The 22,263-nt window shown below is 38.8% G+C and overlaps 1 long non-coding RNA gene across 1 annotated transcript; it reads right to left on the bottom strand.

Moving 5' to 3' along the window:
- Positions 1-4,281: 4,281 nt before the first annotated feature.
- On the bottom strand, positions 4,282-7,626 carry LOC140182682 (uncharacterized). Its single transcript, XR_011878712.1, has 4 exons — positions 7,395-7,626; positions 7,209-7,320; positions 6,983-7,129; positions 4,282-4,541 (listed from the first exon to the last, which is right to left on the bottom strand). It is a non-coding gene; the product is annotated as an uncharacterized lncRNA (long non-coding RNA).
- Between the last annotated feature and the right edge of the window lie 14,637 nt (positions 7,627-22,263).

Below are 22,263 nucleotides of genomic sequence, written 5' to 3'. Positions count from 1 at the left end.
TTTTTATTATTTAAAGAAATTATTTAGTATAATTATGTATTTATTTTTATTTTATAATATTCAACTCATTTAAATAAAAATGCAGAATTATTATACATATAATCATATTATTAACTATTATGTTGTATTAATAATTATTAGAAAATTATATATATATATCATGGTTCTGAAAACCAAACTGGACCGGCCGGTTCAACCGGAATAACCGAGAACCGGTCATCTAGCCGGTCCGAGTAACGTCAAAAACCGCCTGGCAAAAAACCGGTGAAAAAACCGGTCGAACTGGCGGTTAACCGGTGAACCGGAAGAACCGTCCGGTTTTTTAACGGTTTTTGGTTTGAAGGCTGAAATGCTAAACGACGTCGTTTTGGATTTAAAAAAAAAAAAAAAGGAGAAAACGCGTAAAAATCGAAGGAAGCCCTAGTCAGTTTCCAGTCTCCAGTCCTTCTCCCATCTCCTTCTTTCTCCCGAAACCAAAACGGAAACCCTAGCCTCACCGCCGCTGTCCGTCGCAGTCAGGGCAAGCATAGAAGCCTCTCCTCCCAACCCCTAGATCCCCTTCACCAGATCTCCCAGCCCTAGCCTCACTGCCATATCACCTCCGCTGTCTCAACTACTCGAAGCTGCCGTCCCTACTGCATCTCGTCTCGCGTGCTTCCTCTGTCGCGCAGCCGCTGTTCCGCTGCGCTGGCTCTGCTCCTCTGCTCTAGTTCCGCCGCGCACCACCCTCCTGGGCTCCAGTTCCGTGGCGGTCCAGGCCACCTCTTCTCCAGTTCCGCGGTGGTCCAGGCCACCTCTTCTCTAGTTCTGCCGCGTCCAGCCTTTCGTCGTGCTCCCTCACCTCTGTTCTCTAGAAGAGAAGGTATTTTTTTTACTGTAATTGTTGTTTTAATTTTTCTTCTTCAATTATTGTTGTTATCACCGTGGTCTAGGATTGTTGATGATATTCTTGATTCTGTTATGCTGTTGTTGGTCGCCACCCACAACCATCGACAGCAGCCGACGACCACCGGCCGAGCCCGCCTCCTTCTGAATTTGGTAAGACTCTGTTCTTTCACCTATGCTTCTTGATTTTGATTTTCTGAGGTTCTGATCTTGTTCTGTGAGCTCGCCTGTTCTATGCTTGATTTTGGATTTTGATTTTCTGAGGTTTTGTGAGCTCGCCTGTTCTATGCTGCCTTTATGATTTTGGATTTTGATTTTCTGAAGTTCTGTGAGCTTGCCTATTCTATGCTGCCTTCTTGATTTTCAGGATTGATGTTTTTTATTTTGAATATGTTTTGCATTGCTGCTTCTGTTAGCTCGCTGCTTCATGAATCATGATGAATATTTTTTCCTGCTTCTGGTAGCTGCTTCTGTTTTGCATTGCTGCTTCTGTTACCTGCTTCTGTTTTGCATTGCTGCTTCTGTTATGGGATTGATATTCTGAATTGCTGCTGCTTGTTTGAGTTAATTTTGTTGATGGTTAGTTTCTGAATTGCTGCTTTTTGTTTTGAGTTAATTGTGTTTGAGTTAGTATAATACTATTGTTTGAGACTAATTGATTATGGAGGTTGATTTGGTTGAATTTGTGTAAATTGTGTTGTTTTGTTTTGTTTTGTTTGGATGGTGCAGGCTGAAATTCAAGGAGCATATGCAGTACTGGAGTAGATAAGCAAGCTTGCCAAGGTTCAGAAAAAGGTCTCTGTAGTTAAGAGTGTCATGATCTAGAATATTGAAAAGGCTGTAGAAACGTGAGAACTTTGTTTCAATTAGATATGCAGTTTTATTTTTCCCATAGTATCTATTGATTTGCCAGATTTGGTTTTGGAACTTTAATCAAAATAAAACAGGAAACTTTAGTTTTGCATGTAGCTTAGCCAACTAATTTAGAAAAAAAGGAAGCCTTTGGAGGAACAGGGCCAGGTGGAGCAAGAAATATTGCAATTATTTGTTGATGGTTAGTTTCTGAATTGCTGCTTTTTGTTTGAGTTAATTTTGTTTGAGTTAGTATAATACTATTGTTTGAGACTAATTGATATTATAGCTTAGCCAATCATTTTTTAGTATAATACTATTGTTCGAGTTAGTATAATACTATTGTTTGAGACTAATTTGGTATATTTAAAATTATATATTGAATTTTTATATAATTTTAGTGTATACTTAATTAAACCGGTTCGACCACGATTCGACCCTGGTCGGACCATTGAACCATTGAACCAGTTGCTTGACCGGTTCAATGACCGGTCCGGTTTTCATAACCTTGATATATATACATATAGAAAAAAAAAACGAGACCTAAGGCTACACTTATAAACAGTAGCTAAGTATATATATATATATAAAAAAAAACGAGGGATCTAAGGCTACACTTATAAAAAGTAGTCATGGTATACAATGTGGCTATGCTTTACAGGTGATGCAGTAGCGTTGAAAAGCGTAGCCTATTCTGGCAAAAATGGAAGCTGAAAAGCGTAGCCTTTGGTCCTGGATAGCATCACTTGAAAAGCGTACCCTATTCCCAAACGTCAAAAGCGTAGCCCTTGGTGCAGAAAAACGTAGCCTTTGAGAATAGGCAACGGCCGAATAGGAATCACTCCAAAAAGCGTAGCTGTAGTCCAAAAAACGTAGTCGTAGCCTAAGGCATCATTTTTTTCACTTTTGGCTACACTTTTCAAGTGTACCTGAATGGGTATTTTTCTTGTAGTGATTTTTTATTAGAATTACGAATGTCAAGAAATCGGACTCAAAAAAGGTTGAAATTCCAAGGTTTTTCGTTCTTCTCACTCACGGCATACTCTCTCTTTTTCCTTTTAGTTCAATTGGTGATTAATGAAAGAAAAAGGAAGATGAGTATGGATTGATAATATTAACTCAAGCTTTGTGGTTATCAAAGCGTCATTAGGTGTCATTTGTATTATATACATATACATGCCACGTTTCATGTATATATAACCACGTTTCAGTTTCAATTTCATATATATATATATATATATATATATATATATATATATATAAGTCATGCTTTGGTTTTCTTTCTTTTCAGTTCCTTTAAGGCTTCGGCCAAAAGGAAAATAAATAAATAAATAATATAATATAATACAGTAATGATAATAATAGAGTGAAATTAAGTGATAATATAATAATAATAATACTAATAATATAGTAATAATAATGATAATAGTATAATAATAATGATATTAATAATAATAATAGTAATAATAATAATAACAATAAAAATTAATTTAATTTTTTGTCTATCAAAATATTTTTTTTAATTAATAATTTAAATTTAATAAAATAAGTCATAATTAAATTAAATTTCAATAATCATAAATTCTATTTAATTATTTTTGTTACAAATATTTTTTTAAAAATAAAATCTCAATAAATATAATAACTCATAAATAACTAATTATTTAATTTTTAAAATTTTAGGGTATTACAGAACCTGCTTTATATCTTCATCATAATCGCTGATGTTAAAATTGATATCTGCATCAATGCCACAAAACTTGATTGCAACTCGATCATATGCCCTGAAAATTAAATCAAACTTACACACTAAAATTTAAATTCATGAAATATTTTTCATTAGCCAAAAAGAAAAAAAAAAAAGAACCAATAACAAAATTACCTAACTGCAGCATGTGCTGTGTCAAATTCACTTATTAAAATACATAAATAAATAAATTCATAAACAAACAGAAAAGCAATATACATCATTTAAAAAAAAGTTTAAATTCAACTACAATCATCACTGCGTTTTCTCATCCAAATATACTTGTTTCCTACAGTTCCTGGATAGAGCACTAACAATTGCGGCATCTATAGCATCTTGATTCTCAGTCTTATATGGAAGACCAAGTTAACATGGACACTAATCTTCAATCGCTGAGAGTGGAATCACAGAGTGCATCTTCCAATTCAAGCTGGACAGAATTAGAAGCTCCATTCTCTGAATAGTCTTTGACTCAAACACATATTTTACATCTTCAACCTGATGATGATTCATGTGATCAAATAATCACATTATTAGAAACATCATGATGAGTTTTCTGATATAAAGGAGAAAGAAAAACACGTAATTGAAGGTCCAAGAGAAGAGGCACTTGAGTTTCTTCAACTTTAGCAGCCAAAGAGATGCAAGTGACAGAGGCAAGTTGGATCATCTGTAATACCCTAACTACCAAAGCTCACACTTCCGGCTACGCGACTCTGATAGTTCGGACATTACGACGACTTTTATATTATTTAATACTAAAATATGAGCCTGTTTGAAACTTTAAACCGCAATACTGCTCCCAAAAATACTTTCATCCGATGACATACATCCATAAATACCATACAACTTACAAAACTCATAAAGAGTACATCCATATATATATATATACATAATTATATATATAAATAATATTACAAGTAATAATCAATACAATTCCTATCCCTCTTACAGATTATATCAAGATAAAGGCGAGGGTACAATAAACCATAACTAAAACAATACAGAGCATCACAGCAAAAATTAAATAAGCTCTTCGTAACTTCTGCGCCATATCCTGAAAGGGGAAAAATGTAGGGGGGTGAGAACATCATCCTCGAAAGGGTTCTCAGTAGAGGGTTTTTAGGAATTACTGTAATAGGATACTTGAAGATAACCGCATCAGTGATTAATAACCGTCTTTTGCCTCTTTTCAAAAACAACAGTTTCCAATAAAAGTAAAGTCGGGAATCCTTTCTAAAAGAGGAACCGTTCAATTCTCAAAAGCTCAAAAGTCTTTCAAAACGGTTTATCTATGCTGAAACAAAATAGCCTTTCATATTTCATTCCAAACCAGAAACACAAAACTGAAATCAACCATCAGTTCATTTCATTCCAACCGCGGCCCTAGGCCCAAACAATCCAACCAACAACCAATCACCACAATCCAACAGAGTCCCAAATGCAAACACAGATAGGAAGTTCAAGCACAAACAAACAGTTATTACAAGTAGAACAGTTAGCAATTAATCACATAGGCAAACCAAGTATAATATGCACACCCAACCAATGTCACACAAATGCATATGATGCATGCCTGTCCCTAGTGGCTGATGATATCATCTGTCGGTTATAGAGCCAACTCGACAAGTCCTGGTAGCTAACCATTGGACTGTCCCTCTGTCGTGCATCCCCAACTCGAGTTATACTCATCATAAACTTGATCATAATCATGATCCATATCCATCACCCTCACTGGTGAATATTTATCCATCACCATCACTGGTGAATATTTATGGGGGCGAGCCCCTCCGGGGCTTTCACAGTGCCCGGCCACACTTACGACATAGGGTCAACAGAGTATCAAGTCTCAACCTGGAGCACGTGGTGGCTAGCCACTGCTACTACCCAGGGAAACTCGTATCTCAGATAGTGGAAGTGCAACATTCACATTTATCAATGATTCAGCATAAACATGCAATCAATCTCATCCATGGATCAACATCCATCTCAGCCATCCGGCTCACGGTTCATTCTAGAACCAGCCAATATTCATATCATACACAGCCATTCCGGCTCACGGTTCAATCCAGAACCAATCAATATGTATAAACATACACAGCCATTCCGGCTCACAACAAAACAGCACTTCCACCATTCAACATCATTAAATTCATAAAGTCGGCATTTAAGCCATAAATCATTTCCTCAATTCATTTCACTTTGAAATCGAGTTTCAACTCTTTTCAGCCTTGGCTTTAAAGATCTCATTTCTCAAATCATCTCAGGCTCATAAGCCAAATTTACTCAAAGTGAGTTCCCTTTTTAAAATAAAGCCACTCTCGGCATTCTCTTTCCAAAACTTCCAAAACCATGGAAAGTTAAAGATTCTTTTTGGGAACATTCAAAATCACCCATCCAATAATGGGATTTTATAACAAAAGTTTCTTGCCAGAGTCCCAAGTCTTTAGGGAAGGTCATCTTACATCAATTCTTTAAAAGTCATTGAAACTCTTAAAATCATAGATTCTCGGTTCAAGTAAATAAAACTGAATTTATTATGAAACTGAACCATACAAAATCACAAGTTCCAACCCGGTCCAAAAATCAACTCATTTGAAACGGGACCAGTTCAATTGAATCAAACCGCTTTCAGATTTCTTTTTGGAACCCATTTTTCCAACTCTTCTAAAATGCCTCAAACTTGATTACTCAATCAAAAATCTAGGTTCCTTTAAAATCACTAAAAACTCCTTTTTATATTGAAATCAATATTATAGCATCATTCTTTCCTTCAGTGATTCAAACGGCAAACATAGTTCAGTTCTAAATAAACCGAACTCAACGTATAAAGTTCATCAAATAAATTAAGCTGGAAAGCATAATTATCCTCTTAATAAATCAAATAATACAATTTCTCAAATCCAAATCTTTTAAATAACCTTTCAAACAAGATTTAGATTTTATAGAAATTTCGACAGTACCTCCCCTAAAACTTGGACTTTTGCCACCCGGTTCGGGTCCCAACTAAACCGTTTTCTCATTCCTTCTCAACAGCTCAAACCAGAAATCAATTCAACAGCAAGCTAAATCCAACAGTTGCCTCAGTGGCATATCTCAAGAAAACCATTTAAAAATCAACTCAATATCAACCGATTTAACTCATTTCCAAATCTTTAAAGAATCGGTTCAGTAACAAATCATTTATCAAAACCAAATCAATTAAAGCAACCCAGGCTGAATTTCAAGAGTATTCTATCTTTCACATCATCAAAATAATTGACTCGATTCAAACCAATCTTCAACGGATTAAACTCATTTCAAATCTTTAAAGAATTAACTTCAAACATTACATTTCACAAGCCACATAACAATTCAGCCAAACCAACATCCATAGTCATTCGAGTCAATCAAATAATACATAAGGCAGATACAATCACCAAATACACAATATCTCACATCAGTACCCATATGTAATAATTCCAATAATAAACTATAGTTTTCGGAAAGTGCCCCTACCTCACAACATTGGAACCACAACCCAACTCGTTAACCAACTCCTTTTATCTCGACCCGAAATCACCGGCAAATCAAAATCTCGGCTCTGCCTGCTCTCTCAAAAGCAGAAACAGCCCCAAACGGCACAAGCAAACCGGATTCTAACTCCTAAAACCATTAACATTACGATTACTTTATTACACAGAACAGAACACTAACGCAGAGCTCTCGAAACCGGAATACTTACTGAAACTAAGAAAGAACGGCTGAACCGAACAGCAACGGACTCTGAACCGGTTGGGCGGTAGCCCCGGTAGCCGCCTTCAGCGGCTGCGGCGACCCAACTCCGGCGACGGTGACTGAAACCAACATGCCGCGACAATAAGACTCCCATAATCTCACAAGAAATGAAAACCAAGTTTGAAACCCTTACCGGCATACTTTTCCGGCGACGGCAGCAAGGTTTTCCGGCGGCCAGAACAATGATAACGCCACTAACCAAAATAGAGCAGGATCTAAATAAGCGGCAAAACCTTGGAACAGTTCCGGCTAGCTCCATTAGCGGCGGCCTGGACCCTTTTCTGACGGCGACAATTCCAACCGAGGCGGCGCCGGCGACGCAAGCACGGCTGGGCATGGTGGTTGAACCCCCAGCTCAGCCTCAGATCTCTCTATCTCTCCTGTTCGGTGTGACTGGACGGCCTTCTCCTCAACGGCACGACGGCAGAGCAAACCAGACTGGCGACGACAGAGGTCACGGCGCGTTCGGCGGTGACGCGGGATGGAGGTGCCGGCGACAGCGGCGACTTCACCTTCTCCGCGCTCGCTCCTCCTTCTCCATCGGTGGTTATGGCTCGCGCTCTCTTCAGGTCGCGGTTCTGCCTCTGATGCTGCGCAAGGATGATCGGCGACGGCACGAGCTCCTCGCGCGACGAATCGGCACAGTGACGGGCTCGGCGGCTGCGTTGGCCTCCTCCCCTCTCGGATCTCTCTCTTACTCGGACTAGATCGGCGGCTTCATGGTGGCGACGGCAAGGAGGCTCGCGACGGTGACAAGGACGCGTGGACTGCCGCGGCGGCGCGACGCGGTGAGGGCGACGGCGGCACTGTGAGCTCCCTTCCCTCTCCACGCCGGCGAACCTTCCTTCTTCCTTCCCTCTCAATTCGTTCCCTACTCCTGTTTCTTTCTTTCTTTCAAGCAGCTTGCAGCTGCTGCTGCTGCATTAGGTACTCTAGGTGTACCGGGTCAGGGGAACCGGGTAGGGTTTTTAGGGTTAGGGTTTCTCTTTCAAAATTAGGGTTAGGGGCATTTTGGTAATTTCAAATAAAAATAGGGATATTATAGTAATTAGAAATAAATTCTAATCCATTAATAATAATGTATAAAAATACTATTTGCTCATCAATTTCATAAATTATTTTCAATAAAATGTCCCAACCAAATAATTAGAAATAATATACTCAATTTCTTCATTTTCCAAAATAGCAGTATTAATATTTAAAATATTACTTATTTAATCCAAATCATATAGAAATCCTTATTATTTCGCAACTACCAACTTTATAATTTGAATATAGAAAATAATCCAATAGTTGTAAAATTGGATAATAAATCATAACTTATCTCAAATTCAATAAATCACAACTTGCCTTAATTATCTTTAATAAAATGATTTCCGAAATTAAGGCTATAAATAACTATATGATTTGAGACTTGATCATAATAAGACTTTTCAAAGATTCTGGGTCTTACATCATCTATGGCTTCTCCCTTTGAAGATGGAAGCTCAAGAAGAACCTATCCAGATAAGTATAAATAAAAAAAAAGGATTAGGAAATTCATTAATAAAATATTATAAAGTAGAACCATGCACACAAATAAAGAGTCCGCCATAATAAAACAAGATCACTGATAAATAACACTTTCCAGCAAAAGAATCAAAGTGCATTTTTTGTAAAATAAATACCTATCTTCTTGTAATAGCTTAATTCTTTGTCCCATTTCAGCAGCACTCAATTGTTCCTCCAAAATGACTTTTGTAGCTTCTCCATGCTTGCTAAGGGCAATATCTGCTCAAACAAAGCACACAACACATTGGAAGGCTATCATGAGTATTGCTCAGAGTTTTATATCTTTAATTTGATTTCTGAGATAGCTATCATGAGTCGTAGTTTGTAGTTTTTCGCGCTTCAAGCTCAAAGAAACTCTAGCATAGAATGGCATGTTAAAATACACAAATCTATTCATATGAGAAATGATTTATAACAAACAAAAACACACAAAGATAAACCCATTCATCCAGCAATAGAAAATGTACCTCAAATATAACAGAGATTATGATGATCTGGCGCGAAGTTCTCCGCCACGACCGGTTTCTCCGATTGACCCTGGCCATAACCGCAGCTTCCTCTTTGGAAATATATTGCAACCTCTTCTCAAAATCATCACTACGTCTTCTGAATATCCCATTCCAAATTCGAGAAATTAACCCCTGCTTCTTACTCTTATTCTTTTTCTTATTCTTTTCCTCCTCTCCATCACCAACAACAGCAGTGGCACCAACACTTTCTTCTTTCTTCTTCTCACCTTCTCCAACTACCTTATTCTCCTCACCCATTCTTTTCTGCTCTTTCTTCTTCCCTAAGAACTCAAACAAAATAGAAGAAATAACCAATTAGGGTTTTGTTGACTAAATTTCACTGTTAGCTATGATACGACACCGTATTGCTTGCGAGTAAGTGAAAGGTCAGCAACACGTTAGGGAAAAGAAGCGACTAAGAATGTGAAGAAAAGTGTGAGTGAGACAAAGAAAGTGGGATTAACAAACTTGGATCTGAGAAGGTTCGAGAATCTTGGGTTGAGGGTTTTTGATGCGTGAGCATCTTTCCTATCTTTTCCTAGTGAATTTGTATTTAAATTGTTGAGTTTAATCAAGAATTAATTATCTTTTATCCACTTTGGATGCTACTTTGAGTCTTGTGAAATTCTGTTTATTTTAGGTAGCATTTGGCTGGATTTGATGGAGTTTCCGCAGAAAAAGAGAAGAAGGCGAATGATGCTGTCAACCCTGACCTCTCTATACTCAAACCTGAATAACTCGAACTACAAAGGTCCAATAAACGTCATTTCAGTGGCGTTGGAAAGCTAACTTCCAGAAATTTCCAACGATATATAATAGTCTATACTTCTCTTCCATCAACTCTACCAAGGCTGTGCCTAACTTGAGAAATCTCAAGTTAAGCGCAAGACACAACAACAACACGCAAGGTTTGAAGGCCAAGGAACAAGTTAGGCGCATGGTATTCCAAGTAAGGCGCATTGCCTCCTCTTCAGTCCAAGTAAGGCGCCTTGTGTGGTGAACCGCATGAAGTTAGGCGTGGATCCAGTGAAGCCAAGTGGTCCCCACGTTACAAGGCGCGGATTATTTAATTAATTCTGATTTAAATTTAAATTTTATTTTAAAATAGGAAAAGATATTATTTTAATTTTAGAAAATAGATTTTAAATTAATTAGGATTAGATATAAAAGGAATTCCAACAGGGTGATCCCACCTCAACATTATTCCATTCCAATTTATAATTCCTATTTTCTACTCTGAACCATGAGCAACTAATCATCCATTGTTAAGGTTAGGAGCTCTGTCTATTTGTATGAATTGATTTTATTGCTTTTTCTATTTTAATTCATGTATGGATTTATGATTTAAGAATTGTTTTCGCTCTTCATCTTATGAATTTGGGTGGAACGGAAGTATGACCCTCTTTCTATTTGAGTTCTTGTAAAACTTGGAAAAGCTCTTTACTTGAACAACAGCTTGAAAACATATTCTCCTAAATTTTAATTATCTGGATTTAATGGGATACGTGACATATAATCCTTTTATTTTTAGATAATTAGAATTTTTGTGGCATATAAACTGGAATTTGATCATGTAGCTTCTAATTGGAATTAATTGACCAAGGAATTGGCAGTTAATGAATTTTAGAGGAGACTAAAAAGATATAAGAAATTAGGGTCTAGTCACATATAGTTTGCCATAAATTAAATCCTAAATAATTAAAATAGTTAGTAAGAAAAGTTAATCCGAAAAAATAGATAACTCTGAAACCTTAACTGTTTTCTTCATATTTTATTCCCAGCTTATTTACTTTACTATTTTATTTTCTGAACGATTGTTTAATGCTCTTTGAATACTCAAACACTATTTTCTGTTTGTCTAACTAAGCCAATCAATCAATCATTGTTGCTTGATCCATCAATCCTCGTGGAATCCACCCTTACTCACGTAAGGTATTATTTGATATAACCCGGTACACTTACCGGTTAATTTGTGGTTAGAAAATTCACACCAAATTTTTGGCACCATTACCAAGAATTGATTGTGATTGACAACTATTCATTATTTAATTGCTTAAATTAGATAATTTTTCTTTTAATTTACTTACTTTTAGTATTATTAATTTTTATTTTTCATTTTTTCCTTTACTTTTTGTTTTGCTTTTCGTTTTCCCACCCCCCGTCCCCCCCCCTTTTTTTTACTTCATTTAACTTTTGAAAATTTTTTTTCGAAACCTGCGTCCTGCGTCCGTTTTTTTAATTTTCCTTTTCATTTTCCTTTTCTTTTATTTTCATTCTGTTTCCTGTTTTATTTTTTTACATCATTTAGCTTTTGAATTTTTTTTCAAAACCTGTGTCCTTTTTTTTAATTTATTTTTCTTTTTATTTTTATTTTCTTTTATTTTCATTCTGTTTCTTTTCATTATTTTTTTATCTTTTAATATTTTATTTTATTTCTATTTTTAACCTCCAAAAAAAATTTGCATCTTATATTATTTTTTTTTAATCTCTGAAATTATATTTGGTGTCCTCTATTTATTTTTATTTTAATTTTTTTTGTTTATTTTTTTGGTTAATTTCGACTTTTTCTGTATTAATTCTACCTATAGTTTTCGAAATTTATTTATTTATTTTATTTAGTATTTTTATTTTATTATTTTACACAGGTTACCTCACAGGGACTTCTCTGCACTCTGACGTAGAGAGTCTTATCTTTTCTTGTCTTCAGTTTGTTTATGCGCAGGAACAGAGATAAAGAACATCTCTTAGACTTTGATCCTGAACCTGAAAGAACTTTCAGGCGGCGTTTACAACAAGTAAGACTTTACAAGTCTGCAGAGTCCACTATGGATAATAATAATGCTGTTAATGCCAATGTGGCAAATCCAAATGGGGATGATCAACAAAGGAGAGTGCTTGGCTCTTATTCTGCCCCTACTGCGGATCTTTATGGAAAAAGTATTGTGGTGCCTCCTATAGCTGCGAACAACTTTGAGTTGAAGCCACAACTGGTCACCCTGGTGCAACAAAACTGCCAATATCATGGACTTCCTCATGAAGATCCAAATCAGTTTATATCTGATTTTTTGCAAATTTGTGATACTGTGAAGACAAATGGAGTGAACTCCGAGGTATACAGACTCATGCTCTTCCCGTTTTCTCTGAGGGATAAAGCAAAACTATGGCTAGATTCCCAACCCAAGGAGAGTTTGGATACTTGGGAAAATGTTGTTACTGAATTTCTCACTAAATTTTTTTCACCAAAGAAGCTGACTAAGCTTAGTTTGGAGGTTCAGACCTTCAGGCAAAAAGAGGGTGAAACTCTTTATGAAGCCTGGGAGAGATACAAGCTACTGACTAGGCAATGCCCTCCAGACATGTTCTCCAAATGGACCCAACTGGATATCTTTTATGAAGGATTAGGTGAGATATCTAAGATGAGCTTAGATACTTCTGCAGGCGGTTCATTGCACAAGAAGAAGACACCAGAGGAGACTATTGAACTTATTGAATTGGTTGCAAGCAATCAATATTTATACTCATCTAACAGGAATCCTGTGAACTCTGAGACCTCTCAGAAGAGAGGCGTGTTGGAAGTGGAAGCTATTAATGCTCTTCTTGCTCAGAACAAGCTTATGTCTCAGCAAATAAATCTACTTATTCAGCAGATGGGTGGCATGCAAGTCTCAACTATCAACACCCAAAATTTACCTCAAGAGGCCTCCTATGACATGGTAGGTAATTTTGTACAAAATAATAATTATGATTATACTCAATCCCCTTCTGAACAGGTCAATTACACGGGGAGTGCTCCTAAAAATCCCAATAATAATCCCTATTCTCAAACCTACAATCAAGGGTGGAGAAATCACTCAAATTTTGGGTGGAGAGACCAACCTCAAAGACCTCAGAACTTCAACAATAATTCTCAAGACGGCTTCCAACAGAACAATTACAATAACCGCCAATTTCAGTCTCAGCAGGCAAACTCTAAATCCCAAGAAGATGCTAATTGGGAGATGATAAAGAGTTTTGTGCAGGAAACCAGAGCATCAATCAAGAATTTGGAGATTCAGATGGGTCAAATAGTCACAAGAGTTAATGAAATTGATCAGAGGACCACTAATAGCCTTCCTGGTAACACAATTCCAAATCCAAGAGAGGAATGCAAGGCTATCACCTTGATAGATGGACAAGTGGTAAGTATGAAAGCACAAGTTAATGAAGAGCCCGTTGAAAAAGAAGTTCCAGAGGAGAAGAAGGAAGAAGTAGAGCATGTCCCTCCAAAGCGTGCAGACAACCCATTCCCAAACTCTCTTGACACTTACCCTACATTGCCAAAGGCTCCTGAGTACAAGCCTAAAATACCATATCCTCAGAGACTTCAAAAGGAGACCAAGGACAAGCAGTTTTCAAAGTTCTTGGAAGTCTTTAGAAAGTTGCAAATCAATATTCCTTTTGCTGAGGTTTTGGAACAAATGCCTCTCTATGTCAAGTTCATGAAGGAGCTGTTGTCAAAGAAGAAGCCTTTAAAGGGAGATGAGACAGTGGTCCTGACTAAAGAATGTAGTGCCATCATTCAGAATAACTTGCCAAGGAAGATGCCGGATCCAGGGAGCTTCCAAATTCCATGCACCATTGGGAGCACAACCTTTGAGAAAGCCCTATGTGATCTTGGGGCAAGCATAAATCTAATGCCCTTATCAGTGATGAAGAAGTTGCAAATCCAAGAGGCACAACCCACAAAGATAGCATTACAGATGGCAGACAAATCTATGAAGCCTGAACACGGATTAGTGGAGAATATCTTGGTCAAAGTGGATAAGTTCTTCCTCCCAGCAGATTTTGTGATTCTTGACACAGGGGAGGATGAGAATGCCTCTATAATTTTAGGAAGACCATTCCTAGCCACTGGAAGAGCTCTGATTGATGTATAAGTGGGTGAACTAGTACTTAGAGTGCATAATGAGCAATTGGTCTTTCATGTCTTCAAAGATATACATTCAACAAGTGAAGAAGAGAGGTGCATGCGGACTGAGCTTATTGATCCAAACCTTTAAGAACTCCCTGATGATGCACAGCAAAATCTGCAGCTCAAACTTCCTTTGGTGATAATCAATAAAATGCCTCCTGACATCAAACCTAAGTTTGGTGTCAGAAATGCATCATCCACCAAGGAGGAGGTTCCCAAAAAGAAGAAAGTACCAGAGGATGGAGAAACAAAAAGATCCCCTGATAAACTACTATTTTATGGTTTATATTGTGCTTAATTGTATGGTTTTATCAATTCTTTACCCACTTATTCATATGATTGGCATGCATTTATATTTCCTTCCTAAAATTATTACATGATTGAATATTTGATTCCTAAAGACTTTTAATTATGTATTTTAATTCTCCTTCATTCCATTAGATGCCGTGATCTGTGTGTTAAGTGTTTCAGGCTTTATAGGGCATAAATGACTTGGAGATTGAAAAGGAAGCTTGCAAAAATGGAAGGAACACAAGAAATTGAGGAGATGACCAGCGAGAAGTGACGCGGACGCATGGCTCACGCGACCGCGCGACATAGAGGAAATCGCAGTGACGCGGACGCATGGCTCACGCGACCGCACGGATTGGAACTGCACAAGTGACACGGTGGCATGGATGACGCGCACGCGTGGCAAGGCAAAACGCCGAATGACGCGTCCGCATGAATGACGAGATCACGTGACATGCGCGATCTGCAGAATTCCCTGGGGGCGATTTTGGGCCCTGTTTTAACCCAATTTTCGGCCCATAAAAGCAGACTAGAGCCAAGGAACATGCAGAAACGAAAACAACAATTCATTACAGACAATTCTCAGTTTTAGATCTAGTTTTACTCCTCCTCTAGGTTTTCTCTCTACACATTCATAGTTCTTAGGATTTTATTTTGATTGCTTTTCGCATTGGGATATTGAGAAGAGTTATTACCTCAGCAAGACTTCGTCATTCTAGTTTGTTTTCTTTACCTGTCTCTTACTCTTCCATGTCCTTTGTTTACTCAGAATTATTATTGGATTATTTTTAGAGTTTATTAATACAAGAACTATTTTTATTTTTAATTGATCCCTTTGATTATTGTTTATCATGTCTTTCTATATTTCCCTTTCCTATGTTATGAATTCTACATTCACAATGAGCAAGTAGTTCCATAACTTGGATGGGAGTTGATTGAAAGGAAGACCTTGAGTTGGAATGCTTAAAAGAAAAATTGTAATTGGGTTTATTATTGGTTTGCCCTCTAGTCACTGACACCAATCTTTTTCAATTGAGCGGATTGGGACTTGTGAATAGAAATAGCTTTTCAACTTGTTTGACTTTTCCTTACCTAGTAAGGGATAACTAAACAGAACAACCCTCAATTATCAATTAATCTTGAGAGTACTCTAACAAGAATAGAGCTTCCAACTAATCTACTCCCCGCCAAGGCTTTTATTTAAAATTACACAAATTCTCTAATTTAATTTCCTGTTATTCAACTCAAACCATTTTTTTGAAAACATCTGATTAATAAAGTAGCACATCTTTCTGCAACTCGTTGGGAGACGACCTGGGACTCATACTCCCAGTATTTTAATTTAAATTTTGTGACAACCTTCTAAATTGATAAGCGGATTTCTGGTTGGTTAAGAACTGTACTTGCAACGTATCTCTTATATTAATTTCTTAACTCACCAATTTCTGCCACGTCAATTTTTGGCGCTGTTGCCGGGGAGTTTCAATAGAGTGCTAAAGTTATTAATTGGAATTTATTTATTTGTATTTTATTTTATTTTGCTACTATGAGCTGCATGTTTCTTTCGTTAGATGACGCGTTCACTTCCTAATCCAAGCTTGCCAGTATTCGATCCTGAGATTGAAAGAACTATTTCACGAATAAGGCAAGCTCGGCGTCGGTTAGTCCTCTCTGAGGGCAGATCTGAAACGTCACTTGAGAAAGAAACAGGCTCCCTTTCTGCTGATTCGGTTGATTTACGTGCAGGTGACATAGCAGCACCTAGGAGAATTACTATCCAGGAGGCTGGAGCCCCTAATTTTTCAATGCAACCGTTTCAAGCGCATCACCCAGCGGTGGCTACAGACTTTGAAATAAAAATAGCACTGCTCAATTTGATGCCCAAGTTTCATGGCTTACCTGCTCAAGAGCCTATCAAGCACCTTAGAGACTTCCAAGCAGCCTGTTCTACTGTCAAGCGTGATGGTGCAGATAAAACTTCCATTTTGTTAAAAGCCTTCCCATTCTCTCTTGAGGGAAAGGCGAGAGAGTGGTACTACACTCAACCCGCAGCAACTGTATCCGACTGGGATACACTTAGAAGAGAATTTTTGGAAAAATTCTTTCTAGCTGAAGTTACTGATAAACTGAGGAAAGACATTTCCATGATTGTTTAGGACGAATCCGAGACTCTCTATGAATACTGGGAGCGCTTCAACAACCTTCTGGAAGCATGCCCCCACCATATGATTGACAAGATAGTGTTGCTCGGCTATGTCACTCAGGGTATGAGGCCCCAAGATAAGACCACATTGGAAAGTGCTAGAAATGGGTCTATGAAAAAGTACAAGACCACTGATTAGGCATGGCAATTGATCAGCGACTTAGCTGAATCTACTCGGAATCACAGGTAGAAACAAGGCCGTTCAAAAGCTATTGCAGAAGTATCCTCTAGCAGAGAGACTGCTGCTCTAACTCAGAGTATCTGTGAAATGACCAACTTACTGAGGCAGATGCAATTGAATCAACAACAAAGTCAGCAAGTTCAACCTTCTCCACCACAGCAAAGCCAACAGTTAGTCCCACAGAGAGTTTGCAGAATCTGTGCTGATTATAGCCATTATACTGATGAATGTCTGCAGCTCCAGCAGGAAGATAACACCGTGGCAGCCACTCATAACTTCTATGACCGCCCCAACCAAGGGTACAATCAAGGTGGCAGTTACAGTCATGGATGGCAGGACAATTCTAACCAGAATTGGAGAGATAATTCTAACCAGAATTGGAGGGACAACAATAATAGAGGAGGCAGAGACAATCAGAGAAATCAGAGATGGAATAATAACAACAACAGGCAGCAAAACCAGAACCAGCCATACAGAGCACCTCACCTGAGGCAATCCCAAGGACCACTGAATAACCAACAGTAGACCTCTCAGATCACTCATCCTTCTTCATCTGCTAATGATGAGTTACTACAATCTATTGATCGGAGACAACAGGCCATGAAAAATAACCTTAATTCTACTCTAAATGGTCTAAACTCTACCTTGCAAACTCTTATCTCACAAATTGGATCAATGAATAACTCCAATAACCAGCCTTTGAGCTCCAGTGGAATCCCCTCTCAACCATTACCCAATCCAAAGGGTGGCATCAATGCCATCACCCTAAGGCCCGGAACCACACTGCAGGAAAGGAATCAGGAGGAGCCAAACCCACCAGAACACGCCTCAGCTGAAGAGGTAGTGGAAGTGGAAGATGTTGAAGAGGAAGAGGACATACAGGACATGGTTGATAAAGAAGAAGTTCTACCACGAGAAGAAGCACCAGAGGATGCTGAAGCTGTGAAGGACACCATTCCCATTCCATTTCCACAACTTGCAAGGAAGCCCAGGAAGCAGCTGGAACCTGATCCCAAAATGGTAGATATATTCAAAAAGGTTGAGGTAACTGTTCCCCTTTTTGATGTTATTCAGCAGGTACCTAAGTACGCAAAATTTCTAAAAGATTTATGTATACATAAAGACAAAATTAATGAATTAGAAACTATTCCTTTAGGTAGTTCTATATCTGCTTTAATGGGAGGTATACCTAAAAAGTGTAGTGATCCAGGTCCATGTATGGTTAATTGTGTTATTGGTGGTGTGATATTTTCTGACTGCATGTGTGATTTAGGAGCATGTGTTAGTATAATGCCTTTGTCTATATATGATAATTTGAGGCTCCCTCCCTTAAAAAGGTCGGCAGCTCATTTTGTGTTAGCAGATAAAAGCATTATTACAGTGGCTGGAGTTGCTGAAGATGTATTAGTGGGCATTAAGGGGCTCACCTTTCCCATTGATTTTTATTTCCTGGAGATGCCCCAAAATGACTCAGAAAAGCCATCATCAATCCTACTCGGAAGACCATTCCTGAAGACCAAAAAGTTCAAATTGGATGCTTTTTCAGGAACATACTCTTTTGAAATAGATGGCCGAGTAGTAATCTTCAATCTGAATGAAGCTATAAAGCATCCTCCGGAGGATCATTCTATCCTCCAGTGTGACATCATAGATGAAACCGTGGCTGAAGTTCACCAGGAGGAATTTGAAGAGAGGTACATAGGACAAGGTCCAAGTGTGGGGACATTCTTAGAGGACAATGAAAGTGCTTTACCATTGTTACCAGCTCCAGACACCCCAGAGCCTGACCATAAGTAGAAGTTAGAATTAAAACCCCTCCCTTCACGCCTGAAATATGCTTACCTTGAGGACAAGCAGAAGTTTCCAGTTATCATTGCAAGGGAACTCACTTCTCAACAAGAAGAGTAGCTACTTAGTGTGCTGAGGAGGCACAAGAAGGCAATTGGTTGGAGTTTGGCAGACATAGTAGGCATCAACCCTCAGGTCCACAGAATATTTTTAGAAGAGGGAGCAAAGCCTGTCCGTCAACCCCAGAGAAGACTGAACCCTACTATCTTAGAGGTTGTCAAAAAGGAAGTGACCAGACTACTGGAGGCAGATATCATCTATCCCATCTCAGACAGTGAATGGGTAAGCCCAGTACAAGTGGTGCCCAAGAAGTCTGGAGTCACCACAGTGAAGAATGAGCATGGAGAGCTCATGGCAACCAGAGTTCAGAACGCCTAGAGGGTCTGCATTGACTACAGACGCCTAAACCAGGCCACTCGTAAGGATCACTATCCTCTTCCATTCATTGATCAAATGCTGGATCGCCTGTCAGGTAAATCACATTATTGTTTCTTAAATGGTTACACAGGCTATTTCCAGATTCATATAGCTCCTGAAGATCAGGAAAAGACCACTTTTACATGTCCTTTTGGGATTTATGCTTATAAGAGAATGCCCTTTGGCTTGTGCAATGCACCAGCTACTTTCCAAAGGTGCATGATGAGTCTTTTCTCTGATCTTATTGAGGACTGTATGGAGGTTTTTATGGATGACTTTAGTGTATATGGTGATTCCTTTAATCTTTGCTTGGATAGTTTATCTAGAGTGTTAGATAGATGTGTTAGTACAAACCTTGTATTGAATTTTGAAAAATGTCACTTTATGGTTAAACAAGGGATTGTACTAGGACACGTTGTGTCTAATACTAGCATTTCTGTAGATTCAGCAAAGGTGGATGTTATTTCTAGTTTACCTTACCCCTCTTCTGTGAGGGAAGTCCGTTCGTTCCTTGGCCATGCAGGTTTTTACAGGAGATTCATTAAGGACTTCAGTAAGGTAGCTCTTCCCTTATCCAGACTACTGTAGAAAGATATTGAGTTCGAGTTCAGTGAGGATTGCAAACAAGCATTTGATAAGCTGAAGACCGCCCTGACTCAAGCTCCAATTGTGAGAGGACCAGATTGGAGCCAGCCATTTGAAATAATGTGTGATGCTTCCAACCATGCAGTAGGTGCAGCACTGGCTCAGTGTGAAGGTAAGGACCCCTTTGTAATTGCTTATGCGTCTAAAAATTTAGATGCCGCTCAGTCTAATTATACTACTACTGAGAAAGAGCTTCTTGCTATTGTTTTTGCTCTGGATAAATTTCGAGCTTATTTACTTGGTACGAAAGTAGTTGTGTACTCAGACCACGCAGCTCTAAAGTATCTATTAGCTAAAAAGGAATCCAAACCAAGGCTTATATGTTGGATACTGCTACTACAAGAATTTGATTTAGAAATTAAGGATAGGAGTGGTAACCAGAATTTAGTGGCAGACCACTTGAGTCGCCTTGAGCACATTAAGCATGACTCCACTCCTATAGCTGATAATTTCCCATTTGATAACCTGCAAGTAGTATCTGAGGTAGTCCCTTGGTATGCACCTGCAGCTAATTATCTAGTTAGCCGCACTTTTCCTCCAAACTTTACTAAGCATCAAAGAGACAAGCTGAAAAGCGAGTCTAAATATTATATATGGGATGACCCATATTTATGGAGATGTGGCGCTGACCAGGTAATTAGACGGTGTGTGCCTCAATCAGAATTCCAGTCCATCTTAGAGGCCTGCCACTCATCTGAGAGTGGAGGACATTTTGGCCCTCAAAGAACAGCTAGAAAAATCCTAGACTGTGGATTCTGGTGGCCTACTCTTTTTAGAGACGCTGCTGAATTTTGTAAATATTATTTCCCATGCCAAAAATTTGGTACTATATCCAAGAGGGATGAGATGCCTCAACAAATTATGCTTTTCTGTGAAGTTTTTGATGTTTGGGGCATTGACTTCATGGGTCCATTCCCAAATTCTAATGGTCATTTTTATATATTGTTAGCTGTGGATTACGTTTCCAAATGGGTGAAAGCAATTTCTACCTGCACTGATGATGCTAACACTGTTGTTTCCTTTGTTAGAAACCACATTATTTGTGGCTTTGGATCCCCACGAGCAATCGTGAGCGATCAAGACACCCATTTTTGTAACAGAAAACTAACAGGATTACTGAAGAAGCATGGGATAATTCATAAAGTTGCAATAGCCTACCATCCTCAGACTAATGGGCAAGCCGAGGTGTCAAACAGAGAGATAAAGCGTATCTCGCAGAAGATAGTCAAACCTCATAGGAGAGACTAGAGCACCAGGCTACAAGATGTACTTTGGGCATACAGAACAGCATACAAGACACCCATTGGGATGAGTCCTTTCCGCTTAGTTTATGGAAAAGCCTACCATCTCCCAGTTAAAGTAGAGCATAAAGCCTTTTGGGCAGTAAAAGAGTGCAACATGGGATTTGAAACAGCCGGAGCTGAAAGGAAATTGCAACTGCAAGAATTAGAAAGCCTTTGCCTGAAAGCTTATGAGAACTCAAGGCTGTACAAGGAGAAGATGAAGGCTGTACATGATAAGCACATCAAAAGGAGAGAGTTCCAACCTGGGGACTTAGTCCTCCTTTATAAATCTCGACTGAGGCTCATGCCAGGCAAGTTGAGATCAAGATGGGAAGGTCCATACAGAGTAGAGAAGGCCGAACCGTACGGAGTTTTTCACCTAAGTCACCCTTCAAGCTCTGAACTCATCAAAGTTAATGGACATCGTTTAAAGCTGTACCATGGCGAGAAGTTGAAGAAAAACAAGGAGCTTGAGATCTTCCTCTTGAAAGATCCACACATAGCCGAAGACTGAGCTAATGGAGCGTCCAACTTACGGACGTTAAAGCAAAGTGCTAGGTGGGAGACAACCCACCATGGTATGATCGTTCTTTTCTTTATTCTTAATTTTCTTTTTCCATAACTCTTCTCCTTATTCGCACATCTAGCTTGCATCTGCATTTGCATATTTTTATTTAAAAAAAAAATTTCACGCGACGCGACCGCGTCAATGACGCGTCCGCGTCGCAGGTGGCTCAGATAGAATAAGAGAGCGAACAGAGAGTCACGCAGGAGCATGGCTGGAGGCGTGCCTTTGGCACAAATCACCCCACGCGACCGCGTCGCTGACGCATCCGCGTCATGTGGGAACATTGGCCTCCCACGCGACCGCATCATTCACGTGGCCGCGTGACCTGAAAATCGACGTGAAAAGGGTGCATAGCCGAAAGTTATGCTGGAGTGGTGCTGGACTAGTGCTAGACGCACAGTCCCTACCACGCGAACGCGTGCCCCACGCGTCCGCGTCATATCCCAATATTGGCCACTCACGCGATCGCATGACCCACGCGATCGCGTCACCCAAAATTTGGTAAAATTAAGATTTCGAACAGAGAGTTGTGCCAGAGCGAGGCTGCCCTCGCGC

Source organism: Arachis hypogaea, chromosome 20, assembly GCF_003086295.3.
Source record: "Arachis hypogaea cultivar Tifrunner chromosome 20, arahy.Tifrunner.gnm2.J5K5, whole genome shotgun sequence".
Lineage (NCBI taxonomy): Eukaryota > Viridiplantae > Streptophyta > Magnoliopsida > Fabales > Fabaceae > Arachis > Arachis hypogaea.
This window is presented reverse-complemented; position numbering and strand designations above follow the sequence as displayed.